The following is a 19,943-nucleotide window of genomic DNA, read 5'->3' on the forward strand; positions in this document are numbered from 1 at the left end:
ATAAGAATGATTATATTTGGCATCTGCAGGCTTTTCTTCTCCCATCAATATGGTCCTGAAATATTACAATGAATTAACAATTACAATTAAGAATTAACAATTGCATGAAATAAATACACCCTGATATCAAAGTTGCTCCAAACATACAGAGGCATTCACTACCAAAGAGAACTTTATACACATACAGTTGAGGAAAAGATACCAATGTGTTTAGCATACTCTAAAGATATGAGCCTATATCAGGCTAGGGGTATCATAAATCCCATATGCTCTCCTAAATAACATCTCAGTGAAAGTGCCTTACAAATGCCCCTGTTTGGCCTGTTACCAACTATTAAGTGTGCATCTACATTCTGTGATTCTGTGGATAACTGATAAGCAATGGTGTCACATTGTGGTGTTGGAGACAAGTATGGAACAAATGGGAGGTTGAGGTATGGTTGATGGTCTCCCGAACCTAGCATAAGGTGGGAGACACCTCAACCACAGCCACCCACCCCCACCACAAAAGTAGTTGAAAACATTATGTTATTGTTATTGTTGTTGTTGTTGTTGTTGTGGTCTTCAGTCCAAAGACTGGTTTGATGCAGTTCTCTGTGCTACTCTATCCTGTGCAAGCCTCTTCATCTCTGTGTAACTACTGTAACCTACACCCTTCTGAATTTGCTTACTGCATCCATCTCTTAGTCTCCCTCTATGATTGTTGCCCCACACACTCCCCTCCAGTACTAAATTGGTGATCCCTTGATGTGTCCTTCCAACAAATCCCTCCTTTAATACACTTGTACAGTTTATTACTGATAGAAAGCACCGAAGCTGAAATCGTTATAGGTACAGAAAGCTGGCTTAAGCCAGAGATAAATTCTGCCGAAATTTTTACAAAGGTACAGACGGTGTTTAGAAAGGATAGATTGCATGCAACCGGTGGTGGAGTGTTCGTCGCTGTTAGTAGTAGTTTATCCTGTAGTGAAGTAGAAGTGGATAGTTCCTGTGAATTATTATGGGTGGAGGTTACACTAAACAACCGAACTAGGTTAATAATTGGCTTCTTTTACCGACCTCCCGACTCAGCAGCATTAGTGGCAGAACAACTGAGAGAAAATTTGGAATACATTTCACATAAATTTTCTCAGCATGTTATAGTCTTAGGTGGAGATTTCAATTTACCAGATATAGACTGGGACACTCAGATGTTTAGGATGGGTGGTAGGGACAGAGTGTCGAGTGACATTATACTGAGTGCACTATCCGAAAATTACCTCGAGCAATTAAACAGAGAACTGACTCATGGAGATAACATCTTGGACCTACTGATAACAAACAGACCCGAACTTTTGGACTCTGTATGTACAGAACAGGGAATCAGTGATCATAAGGCCGTTGCAGCATCCCTGAATATGGAAGTTAATAGGAATATAAAAAAAGGGAGGAAGGTTTATCTGTTTAGCAAGAGTAATAGAAGGCAGATTTCAGACTACCTAACAGATCAAAACGAAAATTTCTGTTCCGACACTGACAATGTTGAGTGTTTATGGAAAAAGTTCAAGGCAATCGTAAAATGCGTTTTAGACAGGTACGTGCCGAGTAAAACTGTGAGGGACGGGAAAAATCCACCGTGGTACAACAACAAAGTTAGGAAACTACTGCGAAAACAAAGAGAGCTCCACTCCAAGTTTAAATGCAGCCAAAACCTCTCAGACAAACAGAAGCTAAACGATGTCAAAGTTAGCGTAAGGAGGGCTATGCGTGAAGCGTTCATTGAATTCGAAAGTAAAATTCTATGTACCGACTTGACAGAAAATCCTAGGAAGTTCTGGTCTTACGTTAAATCAGTAAGTGGCTCGAAACAGCATATCCAGACACTACGGGATGATGATGGCATTGAAACAGAGGATGACACGCGTAAAGCTGAAATACTAAACACCTTTTTCCAAAGCTGTTTCACAGAGGAAGACCGCACTGCAGTTCCTTCTCTAAATCCTCGCACAAACGAAAAAATGGCTGACATCGAAATAAGTGTCCAAGGAATAGAAAAGCAACTGGAATCACTCAATAGAGGAAAGTCCACTGGACCTGACGGGATACCAATTCGATTCTACACAGAGTACGCGAAAGAACTTGCCCCCCTTCTAACAGCCGTGTACCGCAAGTCTCTAGAGGAACGGAGGGTTCCAAATGATTGGAAAAGAGCACAGATAGTCCCAGTCTTCAAGAAGGGTCGTCGAGCAGATGCGCAAAACTATAGACCTATATCTCTTACGTCGATCTCTTGTAGAATTTTAGAACATGTTTTTTGCTCGCGTATCATGTCATTTCTGGAAACCCAGAATCTACTATGTAGGAATCAACATGGATTCCGGAAACAGCGATCGTGTGAGACCCAACTCGCCTTATTTGTTCATGAGACCCAGAAAATATTAGATTCAGGCTCCCAGGTAGATGCTATTTTTCTTGACTTCCGGAAGGCGTTCGATACAGTTCCGCACTGTCGCCTGATGAACAAAGTAAGAGCCTACGGAATATCAGACCAGCTGTGTGGCTGGATTGAAGAGTTTGTAGCAAACAGAACACAGCATGTTGTTATCAATAGAGAGACGTCTACAGACGTTAAAGTAACCTCTGGCGTGCCACAGGGGAGTGTTATGGGACCATTGCTTTTCACAATATATATAAATGACCTAGTAGATAGTGTCGGAAGTTCCATGCGGCTTTTCGCGGATGATGCTGTAGTATACAGAGAAGTTGCTGCATTAGAAAATTGTAGCGAAATACAGGAAGATCTGCAGCGGATAGGCACTTGGTGCAGGGAGTGGCAACTGACCCTTAACATAGGCAAATGTAATGTATTGCGAATACATAGAAAGAAGGATCCTTTATTGTATGATTATATGATAGCGGGACAAACACTGGTAGCAGTTACTTCTGTAAAATATCTGGGAGTGTGCGTACGGAACGATTTGAAGTGGAATGATCATATAAAATTAATTGTTGGTAAGGCGGGTACCAGGTTGAGATTCATTGGGAGAGTGCTTAGAAAATGTAGTCCATCAACAAAGGAGGTGGCTTACAAAACACTCGTTCGACCTATACTTGAGTATTGCTCATCAGTGTGGGATCCGTACCAGGTCGGGTTGACGGAGGAGATAGAGAAGATCCAAAGAAGAGCGGCGCGTTTTGTCACCGGGTTATTTGGTAACCGTGATAGCGTTACGGAGATGTTTAAGAAACTCAAGTGGCAGACTCTGCAAGAGAGGCGCTCTGCATCGCGGTGTAGCTTGCTCGCCAGGTTTCGAGAGGGTGCGTTTCTGGATGAGGTATCGAATATATTGCTTCCGCCTACTTATACCTCCTGAGGAGATCACGAATGTAAAATTAGAGAGATTAGAGCGTGCACGGAGGCTTTCAGACAGTCGTTCTTCCCGCAAACCATACGCGACTGGAACAGGAAAGGGAGGTAATGACAGTGGCACGTAAAGTGCCCTCCGCCACACACCGTTGGGTGGCTTGCGGAGTATCAATGTAGATGTAGATGTAGATGTAGATGTAGATTGTACCACAAAATTCTCATCTCCCCAATTCCATTCACTCTATACTCAATGTTAACAAATTTCTCTCCTTCAGAAATGTTTTTCTTGCCATTACCAGTCTACATTTTATATCCTCTCTACTTCGACCATCATCAGTTATTTTGCTTCCCAAACAGCAAAACTCATTTCCCAATCTAATTCTTTGAGCATCACCTAATTTAATTCTATTACATTCCATTATCCTCATTTTGCATCTTATACCCTCCTTTCAAGACACTATCCATTAAGTTCAACTGTTCTTCCAAGTCCTTTGCTGCCTCTGCCAGAATTACAATGTCATTGGTAAACATCAAAGTTTCTATTTCTTCTCCCTGGGCTTCTAATTCCTACTCCAAATTTTTCGTTTGTTTCTCTTACAGCTTCCTCAATACACAGAATGAATAACATCAGGGATAGGCTACAAGACCATCTTACACCCTTCTCAACAACTGCTTCCCTTTGGGCACCTTAACTCTTACAACTGCTATCTGGTTTCTGCACAAATTATAAATAGCCCTTTGCTCTCTGTATCTTACCCCTACCACCTTTAGAATTTGAAAGAGTGTATTCCAGTCAACATTGTCAAAAGCTTTCTCGAAGTCTACAAATGCTATAAATGTAGGCTTATCTTTTCTTAACCTATCTCTATGAGAAGCCGTCATATTGCCTCATGTGTTCCTACATTTCTATGAAAACCAAACTGATCCTCCCCAAGTTGGCCTCCACCAACTTTTCCATTATTCTGTAAAGGATTCATGTTAATATTCTGCAACCGTGACTTATTAAGCTGATAGTTCAGTAATTTTGACACCTCTCAGCTCCTGACCTCTTTGGAATTGGAATTACTACATTCCTCTTGATGTCTGTAGTTATTTCACCTGTCTCATCCATCTTGCTCACCAGATGGAAGAGTTCTGTCATGGCTGGCTCTCCCAAGGCTATCAGTAGCCCTAACAGAATGTTGTCTACTCCTAGGGCCTTATTTTGACTTAAGTCTTATAGTGCTTTGTCAAATTCTCCATGCAGTATCATATCTCCCTTCTCATCTTCATCTATGTCCTCATCCATTTCCATAATGTTGCCCTGAAGTACATCTCCCATGTATAGACCCTCTACATGCTCCTTCCACCTTTCTGCTTTCCCTTCTTTGCTTAGGACTGGTTTTCCACCTGAGCTCTTGATATTCATACAGGTGGTTCTCTTTTCTCCAAAGGTCTCTCTAATTTTCCTGTATGCAACATCAATCTTACCATTAGTAATATATGCTTCTACATCTTTACATTTGTCCTCTAGCCATTCTTGCTTAGCCATTTTGCACTTTCTGTCGATCTCATTTTTTAAACATTTGTATTCCCTTTCACCTACCTCATTTGTTGCATGTTTACATTTTCTCATTTCACTGATTAAATTCAATATCTTTTATGTTACCCAATGATTTCTACTACATCTTTTTACCTGCTTGGAACTCATCTGCCTTCACTATTTCATCTCTCAAAGCTACTGATTCTTCTTCTACTGCATTTCTTTCTCCTGTTCTTGTCAGTCATTCTCTAATGCTCCTTCTGAAACACTCTACAACCTCTGGTTCTTTCAGTTTATCCAGATCCCATCTCTTTAAATTCCTGCCTTTTTGCAGTTTCTTCAGTATTAATCTACAGTTCATAAACAATAAATTGTGGTCAGAGTCCACATCTGCCCCTGTAAATGTCTTACAGTTTAAAACTGGTTCAGAAATCTCTGTCTTGCCTTTGTATAACAATCTGAAACCTTCTGGTGTCTCCAGATCTCTTTCACGTATACAACCTTCATTCACAATTCTTAAACCAAGTGTTAGTTATGATTAAATTATGCCCTGTGCAAAGTTCTACCAGGCAGCTTCCTCTTTCATTCTTTTCCCTCCAGTCTCCATTCACCTATTACTTTTCTTTCTCTTCCTTTTCCTACAGTCGAATTACAGTCCCCCATGACTATTAAATTTTCATCTCCCTTAACTATCTGACAAATTTCTTTTTCCTCACCATACATTTCCTTAATCTCCTCTTCATCTGCAGAGCTAGTTGGCATATACATTTGTACTACCATGGTGGGTGTGGGCTTTGTATCTAACTTTGCTACAATAAGGCATTCTCTATGCTGTTCATAGTAGCTTACTTGTGTTCGTATTTTGTTATTTATTATTAAACCAACTCCTGCAAAGCCCCTATTTGATTCTGAATTTATAACCCTGTATTCACCTGACTAGAAGTCCTTCTGTTCCTCTTGCCACTGAACTTCACTAATTCCCAGTATATCTAGCTTTAACCTATCTACTTCCTTTTCGAATTTTCTAACCTACCTGCCTGATTAAGGAGTCTAACATTCCACACACTGAAATGCAGAATGCCAGTTTTGTTTCTCCTGATAATGACATCCTCCTGAGTATTCCCCACCCAGCGATCTGAACGGGGGACTATTTTACCCAAGAGGATGTCATCATCATGTAACATGCAGTAGAGCTGCATGCTCTTGTAAAAAAAAATTACAGTTTTAGTTTTCTCTTGCTTTCAGCCGTTCACAGTACCAGCACAGTGAGGCCATTCTGGTTGATTTCACAAAGCCAGATCAGTCAATCATCCAGACTGTTGCCCCTGCAACTAAAGAAAAAGCTGCTGCCCCTCTTCAGGAACAACATGTTTGCCTGGCCTCTTGACAGATACCCCTCCATTGTGGTTGCGCCTCCATTACAGCTATCCACACAAGGCATGTAAGCCTTCCCACCCATGGTAAGGTCCATGGTTCATGGGGGAGAAAACATATCTGACAAAAAACCAATTTCATGGAGAACAACAGGAAACCAGTCCAACTGCCCATGAGTCGATTGTCAATATTAGAGGCAAAGAATTAAAGCCATGAGGGAACACTCTACCAGGTTGTGTGTACTACTGTCTGTAAGGTCCCATAACCACAATGTGGAGGTAGCTTGTTACATGAAGTAAAGCTGTCAGTTAGTCTGGTATGAGTGATAAGGAAGCGACATAGAACTGTAGATCCCTTCTGGGAGGGATGGAAGGAGGAGTGGCATGTAGTCTCCCTTATAGTGTGGAGTTTATTAGAAGGGGCAGTAGCCCACCAGATGTTCCAACTCAGTCTGAGCAGAGACTATTTGCACTGGAAAATGTCCATCTGGGGTGATCAAAGTATATGTGGGCATTTAACTGCTTTTCTAGTCAAATGGCCAGCCAGTTCATTCCATTGGATAGCTACATGACTTAGAGGTCAGAGAAAGACAACTATGCAGGCAGTGTGACTAAGGTAAGAGAGGTTATAAGTAGCCAATATTACAGGATGACAAGAATAGCATTAGATAAATGTCCAGAAAATTGCTCCTCGAGCCACAAATTAAAGAGCTATTAACGGAGGCCAGTTTAAGAAAACTTAATGCTCTGTTAATGGCTATCAGCTCCACTGTGTGAACACTACATGTTCCTGGGGCTGAATGTAAAAGCACATGTCATCCTGTCTATGGTTTCAGAGCATAAATGAGAGGTAACACCCTGATACTAAAACTCAAAGTAACAGATGCTGAAAAGTCATGGTGGCAATGTAAACTCTACAACCATGAAACAGATTGGTCTTAATTCATAGCTTGGGTATTGACCAAAGGGGAGGATGCAGGGAGTATGTTCTCAAGAAGTTAAGTGGAGATCCCGGCACAGGGCTGTGAGACATACGCCAACTGGTAATCCTATCAGGGGGTTGGTGTCAGGAGATCAAAGCCAAAAAATATGCTGGGTTGGGTTGATTTGGGGGGGGGGGGGAGACCAAACTACGAGGGCTATCCACAAAGTACATTACATTTTGGAATTAAAAATAAATAAAGTATTGGAATTTTTTTTTTACTATATACATATGAAAGCCACACTTAAATACTACTTTTCTACATAGTTGCCATTTAAATTAAGGCACTTATCGTAGCGATGGACGAGCTTGGAAATTCCTTCGTCATAAAATTCGGCCACCTGCACCTTCAACCACGTGGTTACCTCTTCTTTTGGGACAGAAAAGGTGTGATTTTTGTGGATTTCCTGGAAAGAGGCACTACAATAAACTGTCAAAGGTATTGCCAAACTCTGCACAACCTCAGAAGAGCAATACAAAACAAGCGCAGGGGAAAGTTGGGCTCAAAGATCTTGCTGATTCACGAAAATGCCCAGGCCCACACGGCAAATGCCACTCGTGAAGTTCTCGAATCTTTTAAGTGGGAGTTGTTTCCTCATCCGCCGTACAGTCCTGACCTGGCACCGAGCGACTTCCACTTATTCCCAGCGATGAAGAAGTGGTTGGCTATGCAGCGTTTTGATGACGACGCACAGCTTCAAGAAGAGGTAACCACATGGTTGAAGGCGCAGGCGGCCGAATTTTACGACGAAGGAATTTCCAAGCTCATCCATCGCTGTGATAAGTGCCTTAATTTAAATGGCAACTATGTAGAAAAGTAGTATTTAAGTGCGGCTTTCATCTGTATATAATTAAAAGAATTTCCAATACTTTATTTATTTTTAATTCCAAAACATAATGTACTTTGTGGATAGCCCTCGTATAAGGTCATTGGTTTCATTGGATTAAGGAAGGATGGAGAAGGAAGTGAACCATACCAGCATTTGCCTGAACTGATTTAGGAACATCACAGAAAGTCTAAATCAGGATGGCCAGACAGGGTATTGAACTGTCGTCATCCTGAAAGTGGGGCCAGTGTGCTAACCACTGCGAGACATCTCTCGGTCAAAAATGTGTGACCAGTTGGATGATTAGGGAATTGTCTGATGGTAACAGCATAAGTGAGCAACAGTTGGTACTGTCAGAAATAAAGAGGGAAGATTCTTGCTTCAGCAAGAAGTCTGTCTAGGGGACTAATCAGGAAGGTGCCAGTGGCCAGTCTTACCCCATGATGACTGACTAGATCTAACAGTTTCAAAATGTAAAAGGGTGCCAAAACACAAACCTGGCAACCATAGTCCAACTGTGGCAATAGCAGGGCCTGATAAATACAGAGAGGAGTAGTGCAATCAGCACCTGAAGAGGTGTGGGCAAGAAAGCAAAGACTGTTAGTCTTTAGTTGACAAATATCGTGCAGCCAAGTCAGTGTTGAGGCTAACTGACATATCTGTCAATGGACAAAGGGGTTTTTGCTTAGCTTAAGAACTAGTATGATGATACTACCAAACCATTGTGAAGAGAAATATGGTTAAAGATCCTCAGTACATGGAGCAACTGAATAATATTCATTCAGATGTTGGATCATCTCATAATGAATTTAATCAAGGCCTGGGACCATACTGTGAGATGAGGAAAGTGCCTGAAGTAGCTCCAATGCAGTGAAATGTTCATAGTGCTCCCTACATTCATTTTTACTGCATTTAATTAGATAGTGAACCTCAGAATTTAGTTGCCTGAAAGGGAGGATGGTGGATTTCCTGGAAAGAGGCACTACAATAAACTCTCCAAGGTATTGCCAAACTGAATAGGCATTGCAGTTTCTTTGGTCCACCATGGCACATACAATGGTGGAGGCAACCTTCAGAAAGAGGAATAGCAGTTCCAGCAGCATGGGAGATTGTATCAAAGACATCTCCCACAACCTTGTTGAAGCAATCTGACAGACAGGCAACAAAGATGATAGCAAAAGCATACAACTGTCATTGGTTCTCTGAAGTGCCAAACATGGTTATTGGTCCATAGGGCTGTGACAAGTGATAGGACACTGAAAAATGGTCACTGTACGAAGCTCATTGGGTACAGGCCATTCTAGCGAAGCCATGAGCTTAGGGGAAAGAGATCATAAGGTCAGCAGCTGAATAGGTGCTATGGGAAGCAACAAAGTGGCTAGGAGTATTGTCATTGAGGGGACACAGACCAAGATTGGAAAGAAGTTAGCTAATCAGAAGGCCTACCAGAAGAAATGGAACTTCCCCAGGGCATGATGGTGTGCACTGTAATTGTAAAGTAAGATTGATTAACTGAGAGAGTATGGGACCAAACGGTGAAGTCATCAGTCCCGCGATTCCAAAGGGGGTTACATTAGAAAGAGAGTCCGCTAGAAATGAAAAGATTCAATCAGAGGAGTAAAATTGTAAAAGAATGAACATTAAACACACACAGTATAAGCATGAAGGGTCAAAAGAAGGGACATGCCACCAATATGCGAGATTTCGCCAGTCTGGCGTCACGACCACATTGTGGGGGGTGGGTCGTTATGTAGGAGGAAACAATGGGTGAGCCGGGTATGGCCAATAAGTAAACAACATAAAACAGTGGACTCCTGAGAGGGGGCAGAAAGAAGTGCCCCAAACTGCAGTAGACTCCTTGATTGTGCGGAGTTTATTACTATGAGCAGTAGCACTCCAGATGGCATTCCACTGTTGGGCAAAGAGAGATTTGACATAGATCCACATATCCGCAGTTGGAATCGTGAAAGGAAAAGGGGGTAAGTATCTGCTTCTCTAGCCAAACAGTCAGCCACTTCATTCCCCCATGACTTGGGACCCAGACAAAGATGACTTAACAGGCAGCATGCTCAAGGGCAGAGAGAAAGTCATGGATGGCGGAGACCAAGGGGTGATGAGAGTAGCATCGATAAATAGCCTGAAGGCTGCTCATGGAGTCTGAACAAATTAAAACACTATGGAGGGAGGCCTGAGAAACAAAAAAGGAGGGCCCTGTAAATGGCTAAAAGCTCTGCTGTAAATACACTACATGATCCTGGCAACAAATAGTGCTCAAAGCTGGTAAGAGACGTGAAAGCATATCCCACCTTATCAGTAGACTTAGAACCATCAGAGTAAAAGATGGTGGCACCCTGGAACTCTGCAAGGATGGCACATACAAGATGCCAGTAAACCATAGGATCAACATAGATCTTAGGACCCTGGAAGAGAGTGCAGATGGAGATCCTGACAGAGGGTAGTGAGATGCATGCCAACTGGCAATCCCACCCTTGGGCAGGTGTTATGAGGGAGACATTCCTCATTGGTGAAGACTGCAGTGTATAGAGGATGGTCAAGGAAGTGGTGAATGGCAACTGCATAGGAAACAAGGAGTTGGCTCTGTTGGATGTCTATGGGGGGAGGGGAAATTCACGCTTATGTGAGGAGACTATCAACAGTACTAGTGCAAGGGGCACCAATAGCCAGATGCACCCCACAATGATGGACAGGGTCAAGGAGTTTCAAAGTGGAAGGAGCTGCTGAACCATAAACCTGACTACCATAATAGATAATAGAGTCTGGACAAAACCAGAGCATGGTGGAGAAGGAGGAGGAGGAGGAGGAGGAGGAGGAGAAGAAGAAGAAGAAGAAGAAGAAGGAGGAGAGTGGAATGGTCTGCACCCCAAGATATGTGGGCCAGGAGGTGGAGAGCAGTAAGCTTCCGTATGCATGTAGTTTTTAGGTAGTGAATGTGGGGCAGCTATGTCAGCTTGTTATCAAAAATAAGGCCCAAGAAACGGGACTGTGTTACAAAATCAAGGAGCTGGTTGCCTAAGTAAAGTTCTGGATCAGGGTGTTGTGGGTTGACAACAAAAATGCATAACCTGTGTTCTGGAGGAGGAAAACTGGAAGTCGTGGGTGGTGGCCCACACAGAGGCCCATCGGATGGTGCCTTGGATCTGGCACTCAGCAGACGTCATCGAGTGGGAGCTGCACCAGGTGCAAAAATTGTCAACGTACAACGCCAGGGTAACTAGAGGCCCAACAGAGGTCACAAACCCATTAATGGCAGTGAGGAAGAGAGTAACATTTAGCACAGAACCCTGTGGTGAAGTGCCAACTTGAACTCGGAAGAACCAGTAAGATAAAAACTCACGGATAAAAATCTGAAGTGTACCATGGAAGCCCCAGTCATGGAGGGTAACTAAAATGTAATGGCACCAAGCCATGTCATACACCTTATGTAGGTAAAAGAACAGTGGGACAAGGTGTCAGCAGTGAGTAAAAGCCTGTCAGATGGCTGATTCCAATCAGAGTAAATCGTCAGGTGAGAGAGTGGGGTGGGGCTGGGGTAAGGACGAGGGGGAAAGGGGGGGAATGGTAAGAAGAGGAGGAGGAGGAGAAGGAGGAGGAGGAGGAGGAGGAAAGGAAGTAACAGAGGCAAAAGTTGAAGATAGTGATCCCGGATGGAGTCTCTCATACTTTTGGCGAGCCTCAGTGTAAGACAGGCGATCCAGGGGCTTATATTCTTGTATCTTCTTTTCTCTCTTGTAAGCCGAGCAGTCTGGTGAGTGAGGGGAGTGGTAGTCAGCACAATTACCACACACATGCAGTGGAACAAGGGCTTCCCTCATGGACGGGGTGGTCACAATCACCACACAAGGGGTCCGCCGTACAGTGGAAAGACATATGCCCAAAACGCAACCCCCAAAAGCACCACATAGGTGGAGGAATGTACAGCTTCATGTCACATCTGTAACACATAACCTTAACCTTCTCTGGGAGGGTATCCAACTCTAAAGCCAGGATGAAGGCGCCAGTATTGGTGCAGTTGTCTTTGCAACCCTTCTGCACACGTCGGACAAAATGAACACCACGCCACTCTAGATTAGCCTGGAGTTCCTCATCAGTTTGCAGGGCAAAATCCCTATAAAAAAATGACTCCATGGGTCATATTCAGAGATTGGTGAGGAGTGATAGACACTGGGACATTGCCAAGATGATCACAGGCACAAAGAGCTGCAGATTGGGTGGCAGAAGTAGTTTTGATCAACACGGAACCCAATCACATCTTACTAATCGACTCCACTTCACCAAACTTGTCCTCTATATTTTCCACAAAAAACAACGGCTTTGTGGTGGTGAATTTGTCCCTCCTATCTGTCCTAGTACAGATGAGGTAACGGGGAAAAGGTTTCAGCTCCATGGGAGCCTGGCCCTCCTCCCATGGTGTAGCCATGGAGGGAAAAGTTGCCAGGTCATGTGAAACAGCATTTAAGAATCCTTCACCATTTGAAGAGATGGCTGTGTGAGAACAGCCAGAGTTTTGCAGCTTGCGCCAAGCATCCGCCCTGATATCACACACTGCAACCAGGGGCTCTCCCCATGGGCGTCACCCAGTCACAGCAAGGGCCATCTGGCACAGTGGACGTTGCCAAGAGTTCCAATGCTCCAAGAAGACAAGCAACTACTCCTTGGCATACACGGGGAGGGAACAACTGAGGTATCAGCAGTGTGATCCCTGTGTTGTCAGGGGGCTCAGCCATATGGGTACATAACAGCCCCACCACAAGGACTGGCTACACGTGCTGGTGACCTAGCAGTGTGGAAGGGGGCTAGACTGGGAAAGGGAGAGGAAAACTCAGAAGGGAGAGGAATCCACACCGTAAATGCTAGGGAGGGAGTTCTTCCCCATATGGCTCACAATAAAAACAGGAAATTTTGAAGTGGAGGTAAAACCTCAAGTGGGGACTACAATGTCAAAAGGGTGAAAGAACGGGCAAAAGGAACAAAATTGCAACCAATACAGGAAACCAGGAGAATAGCCAGGTCAACATAAAGCAGAACACCAAGAGAGGGGAAGGAGGTGGCAACAGGGAAGGAGCAGGGATAGGGAGGGAGGGGGCAGGGAGAAGGAAAAGCAGCGAGGGAATGAAAAATGAGCTGCAATAATTTGGGGCCTCATGTGCACCACACACGAACTCACGAAAGAACCATGAGCCCCCTGGAGAGGAAAGATGGGAGGGGGAGGGGAGTTGTTGGATTAAGTTGGTCATCTCAAGGTAAATAATAGCCTGCCTTGGAGGTGGTGGTGATTGCTGAGGTCATTCTCACATGCACTGCAATTGCTTCCACTGTAGTACAAACAGAAATTCACACATTGATGGCATGATAACAATGCAGCATTGGGAAATAGTCATCAGTGAAGCATGTTTGTTATAGAGCAACACGAATTGTAGAAGATGAATAAATGAGATAATGTAGTTCTGGCAGGTGACAGTAATATCCATTACAGTTTCATTAGATCATCATGTGCTGGGTGTCCTGATTAGGCTAGAAGGGCCAGAAAGATCAGTTGTGCCCCAGAATCACTACCTGTCATCAGTGGGGATGGAATCATATTGATTAACATTTGTTCCATATCCAAATGAGTGGAGGGATCTGATGCCTCTGGAGTCACTGGAATGGCCTTCTCCTGGTATTTCCCTTCTGCTTCACAACCTTTGGTCACTGACATTCTTGTGAGGACTTATCAAAAATGGTTCAAATGGCTCTGAACACTATGGGACTTAACTTCTGTGGTCATCAGTCCCCTAGAACTTAGAACTACTTAAACCTAACTAACCTAAGGACATCACACACACCCATGCCCGAGGCAGGATTCGAACCTGCGACCATAGCCGTCGCGCGGTTCCAGACTGTAGTGCCTAGAACCGCTCGGCCACACAGGCCGACGAGGACTTATCCACAGCAGTTGTGGATAAGGATGAAGGGCAGACAACTCTGGCACCCCCAGGATGTGGCAACTCCAGGCAATAGTTGGTGCCAAACCTCTGACCTTGGGGTTTCAGGGGAAAGGGGTCCCAAGAGGGAGCCCTGCTAGAGGAGGGAGCTGCTTCTCTGGATGGGAGCAGGATGTGGTTCCCAAAGATGGGGCCATGGAAACCATGAGAGAAGGGCAGAGGCAGGATGTAAGTATTCATTTTTTTTTAAGCATCAATATATGACAGGTGCTCAATTTTTTATATTTTTGTACTTTTTTTTCTTTTTTAAATCTGGGCAAGTCAGTAAACGCGGAGGATAGTTCTTTTTTTTTTTTTAATTATTTTTTTTTTTTCATAGTTATTGAGTACAATGCTAAAAGCTCTTACACCACTAAGACATCATATCTAGTTATATCTGGTTTTTCACCATATATAATGTGTTAATTGTCGAAGAACTTTTAGCATTGTACTTGATAATGGCATAAAATCTGAAATATAGATAGTACAGAAGAAAAATACAGTAATACACAGTCAAATGGCGGTTTATTCTTTTAAAAAATACTGCATGACTGTGACTCAGCACAATCAAATACCTTTTACAAAGGTGGTTGTTTAAAAGGCTCTTCATGGAATGGCCATCTACAGTTGCCACATTTTATGGCATGTGGCAGGATGACATATGACCAAAGCATACGCATTGGAAGGACCTCGTGGGTGATAGGACATAATGTTTCATTTCACACCTGTACACCATGATTAACTTCCTCTGGGAGGAGATTTGCTTCAAATACTAAGATGAAAGCAGCTGTATCTGTTCGGTTGTTCTTTGGACCTTTTTGTACATGCAAAAAAAATGGAAACTGGGCCATTTGAGATTAACCTATAGCTTCATGACTATCTACAGTGTAAGGTTTCCTTGGACTGGATTAGAGATTTACATGGGGCAATAGAGAGTAGTCAGGAGTACTGATTGCCATGCAGTGGACCTGGGTTAAATTCCCAGTACTTCTGGGATTTTTCCTTGGTGGGAACACTGGAACAGGGTTCACTCAGCCTCATGATGCCAACTGAGGAGCTACTTGACCTAGAAGTAGTGGTTCCAGGTTATGAAAACTGACAGTTGGGTCAGCCATGTGCTGATCTGACACCCCTCCATTGCACATCCAATAGTCCCATTGACTGAGGATGACACAGTGGTAAGTCAGTACTGACGAGCCTGCCAGGGCTCAAGGACAGAGTTCAGCTTAGTGAACAGTCATTGGTAAGCTACCCAGTCGTCCACATGTTTAAAGAGCTTGAGATTGTGCAGCAGAGGTGGCCTTAAAAGTGATCCATTGTGCATTTCTCACAGGGAGTCAACTACAAATTTATCTTCAATTTGTTCTACACAAAAATAATGGTGTTTTCACTGTAGAAATATTCCCATTTACTCCAGTACATACCAGGTACCGAATCAATTTTTTTGCTCCCAGCTGTCTGGCCCATTAGGTAGACAATGTGGGGAATTGTTTTTGTGTTTTATTCATCTCATGATGTACATTTGCAATCCATTTGGTTTGCATATAGAAGACATGTCAAAAATCTATAAAACAGTTACAATGATTTTTACATTAATAAATAATAGCACCATAATAAATAATAACACTATAAGGATATTTCTTAGAACGTGTAACACATTGTCCAGCTCAAAAATTTCCAGTTTGTCATGCATGAATTCATCCACTGAGTACTAACACTTCCATGTCAGTACCTCATATAGCTTGCTTTTAAGTGAGTCTAAATTCATCTGCATTTACTTGTTCCCTTTTAATTTATTACAAATTTTCATTCCCATGTATTGAGGTCCCTGGGCATACAGTCTGATGTGGTGGGTGGGGAGCATAAAATTTTCTGTTTCTAGTATCACGTGAATGGACAAAATGGTTTCTCTCAAATAATTCATGTCTGGTGTACAGAAATATAATAATCTCATAAATGTATAAGGATGGCAGAGTTAAAATTTTAAGTTTTCTAAATACTGGTGAGCATGGTTCTTTGTGATTTGCACTGCATATATTTTGTATGATTTTTTCTGTCCTTTTAGTATCTGCACTATTTGTCGAGTTACACCAAAAAACAATACTATACCTAATAATGGATTCAAAGTAGCTTGTATATGCTACTTTTTGTGTGTCCACGTCAGTTGCAGTTGATAATATTTGCATTGCAAATGCAAAGCTGCTCAGTTTGTTTGCCAGGTATTCAACGCGTGCCAGCCAGCTCAAATTTTTATCTACATTTAAACCCAAGAATGTGACTGAGTCAACTTCTTCTATAGGTTTGTTTTTGTGTACAATCTTAGTCTGCTCATTTTGGACTGTTTGGTTTTGAAATGCATCATGCGAGTCTTAGATACGTTTAGATTCCACCCATTTAGCTGAAACCAAGTTTCTAAAGCACTGAGGGTACTGATCACAGATTTGGGAATTTTTTTCTGAATCCTGATCTTCAACTAAGATAGAAGTATCAACTGCAAACAGAACTGATGGGGAGCTGATATTTAATGGTAAGTGATTAACATAAAAGAGAAATAGGACTGAGCATAATATGGAGCCTTGTGGAACAACCTGAAATATTTTTTTTTTTTCTAGTCAGAAAAATAATATATGCCATTTGAAGAAATGATAACTCTTTACTTTCTGTTGGATGAGTAGGATTTAGGATTTAAGCCATTGTAGGGCACTGCCACTAATGCCATGTTTTTCAAGTTGGTAAACAAGCAATGTATTGTGTACAGAACCAACACCTTTGTGAGGTCGCAGAAAATTCTTGCCATCTTATTTCTCTTGTCTAATGATGTACATATTTTCTCAATGAAACTGTTTACTCCGTCTATAGCGTTTTCCCCCTGCTGAAAACCAAACTGATTGTTTAGAATAACAGAATATTTTGCAATGAAGTTTTGGATTTGTGCAACAGAAAGTTTTTCAAATAAAATATTTTGGATAGGACTGGGAGAATTGAGATAGAATGATAATTTCCCATGATCTCTCTTGATCCCTTCTTGAAGAGTGGTTTGACTTCAGCATATTTTAGTTCCTCTGGGAAACAGCCCTCTTCAAAACATTGATTCATTATTTGAGCTAGTGGGTTTGCAATTTTATTGTGTACCACTTTAATAACTTTGGTGGGTATTCCATCCCAACCCGCAGATTTTTTGTTTCTCAATGTTAGAATAGCATTTTCTACATCCTCCACAGAAACTTTTAAGAATTTTGTAAAGTTTTCAGAGTTTTCACCTAGGACAAAGGGATTTACTTTGTTGTGGCAATCTATTACATCTACATCAGACTTTGCTACATTTATAAAGAATTTATTACAGTACTCTGCTATTTGAGTTGCATTTGCAATAGTATTTCATTCAATGTCAATTTTTGAAATTGCTTGGTTACAGGCTTTAACACCTAACTCAGATTTAATGACTGATCACAGAGCCTTTGTCTTATTTTTATGGTTTAAAATTAGCCTGTTATCTGCCAGTTGTTTTGCTGCCCTGACAACTCTTTTAAATATGGTTTTATAGAGTCTAACATATTTAATGAAATCTTCTCTGTGCAGTTGCCTTTTCTTTACACTGAAAATTTTTATGCCCTGGGTAATCCACTTTATTTTTTTTATTTTATTGCTGCACAGTCTAGGTGGAAATGTTTCATTAGATACAGCAAGATGACTATTTAGGAATTTCTCAAGGTTTTCATCACTTGAGTTACAATGATCAAAAGGCCATGATTTCTCTTTTAGCTTCTCACTAAATGTTAGCAAGTTTTCTTTGCTAAAGTTCCTGCTCGTATGGGTTCTCACACATGAAAAGTTCCTGTGTCTGTCTTTGGCAGCTCAATGAACAATGCACAACGATCTGAAATACCTGGATCTGGACAAAATTTATACACATCTTCATATACATAATTAGTTATAACATTGTCAATACATGTTGCTGATTTCCCGTTGTCTCTGGTAGATTCAAGGAAATTTAACTTGAAACCGTATTTTTTTACTAAGTCATTGAATTGAAGTGTGGCTACCATCACACATGATATCAATATTAAAATCAGCAGCTATTACAATTTTTTTCTTTTTTTCCTCTGCAAAAGTCTTCTAGCATAATTTGAAGCTTAGATAAGAATAGTTCTGTTGTTGATGCCCCCAGAATTCTGTATATTGAGATTATTATGACATTTGTCAGTGAGTCCACTAATTCTACAAAACAGCTCTCAAACACACATTCTTCATTTAAATAATTGAAACAGTTTCTCATCTCATAAAGTTTATATCACTATGTAGAAGTATACATGAGCCTCCACGTGACTTGTTTCTTCTGCAAAAGTTACTTGCTTATCTGAAGTTTCCTATATTGTTTAGAATTTTGATTGTGTCCTCTGTAAACCTGTGCTCATTTAAACAAGCAACTCTTAGATTTGCACATTCTGACACAATGATTTCCAATTCATCTATTTTGGAGCTTTTGTTGTTAGAAGCATCAGTGTTTAAACCATTTATATTCCAGTGGATACCATACCTACTTTCACTATTATTTATGGGCTTTAGCACATTTCTCACCAGCAGAACTGGAACTGTCTGCACTGAAATTCCTAGACTTCTCTGATGAGACAACCAGATCAGAACAGCCATTGTGATAATTTAATTTTCTATGTCTGATGTGCAAAATGTCTGCCTGATGCCATCTACTCCAGTCTAGGGCTCTCCCTATGGACAAAACTCATCCACAGCAGAGGCCATCTGGCACAATGACTACTGCAGGGAGTTCTGATGCCCCATGTAGTTGGGAATCTACTCCTTGGCATACATCGAAAGTTAGTATCGGAAGTGTGATCCCTGTGTTGTCAGAGGGCTCCACTGAAAGGGTATGCAATGACCCCACCATGTCAGATTGTCTACCACATTGGCTTTTAAGCACATGTATGAGTCTAAGCAGTTATTTTCCACAGATTATCTTTAACACAGTATGTAGTGGATACTACTGACAGTGTTGTTCTCCAGTTATTCCACATTACAGAAAAAAATTAAAAATGAAGATAAAACCTAGAAGGGAACTAAAATTGGTATAATATAATTAAATGAAGATTTCAAGGAAATAAAGCAGAACCTAGGCAACAGCCAGGTCAACATCAAAGGTTGCCTCCATGAGGAAGTAAGATGAGTATAGTTGGAGATGGGAGACTGCAGCACGAGAAAGCAAGGAGATACTACAATAGATTGGGGGGCCGTGCTCACCATGCGTGTACTAATGAAAGAGTTATGAGCCTCCTGGGGGTTGGGGTGGGTGGGGAGGTGGGGGAAGGGGACAGCAAGTGGCATGGACAGAGTGGCAGCATAAAAAGTAAAAGAGAGGAAGGAAACAAAGGGGTGCAAATGAAGGAGATAAACCATAGAAAAGAGGTATTAAAAGAGGTAATGATACCAAGTAAGTAATCTCATCTGCAAGCTGTATGTCAATATTACAGATCTACAAAATTTAACTGATCAAATAACTTTCAAATTTAAATAAATAAATCAAAGTAGAAACAAAGTAAAATAAAGTTGGTGAAACTTTGGTATTTATGAATGACATATGTTTAATGTGCTACTGGTTTACCTGCTGCTCCAAACTGATTAGATTTTATTCTCTCATTTAATTTGTCAAGCTCAGCTTTTAATCTAAGCTTTTCTTTATTAATTCTTTCTACTTCTTCTGCTTTTTCTTTTTCAAAATGTTCCTTTTCATTAATTATAGTCATTTTTTCTTTCCTTTCATTTTCAAGCAAGCTTTTCAGAGTTTTTAAGTCTTCATCCTTTCTCTGCAACAAGGCAACCATCATTTTTTTCTCTGTCTCCACAACTCTCAAGGCATCAAACTTTCATTTCATTTTGAGTAATTCTATCTGTGCCATCCT

This window comes from Schistocerca serialis, chromosome 3 (genome assembly GCF_023864345.2).
Source record: "Schistocerca serialis cubense isolate TAMUIC-IGC-003099 chromosome 3, iqSchSeri2.2, whole genome shotgun sequence".
Classification (NCBI taxonomy): Eukaryota; Metazoa; Arthropoda; class Insecta; order Orthoptera; family Acrididae; genus Schistocerca; species Schistocerca serialis.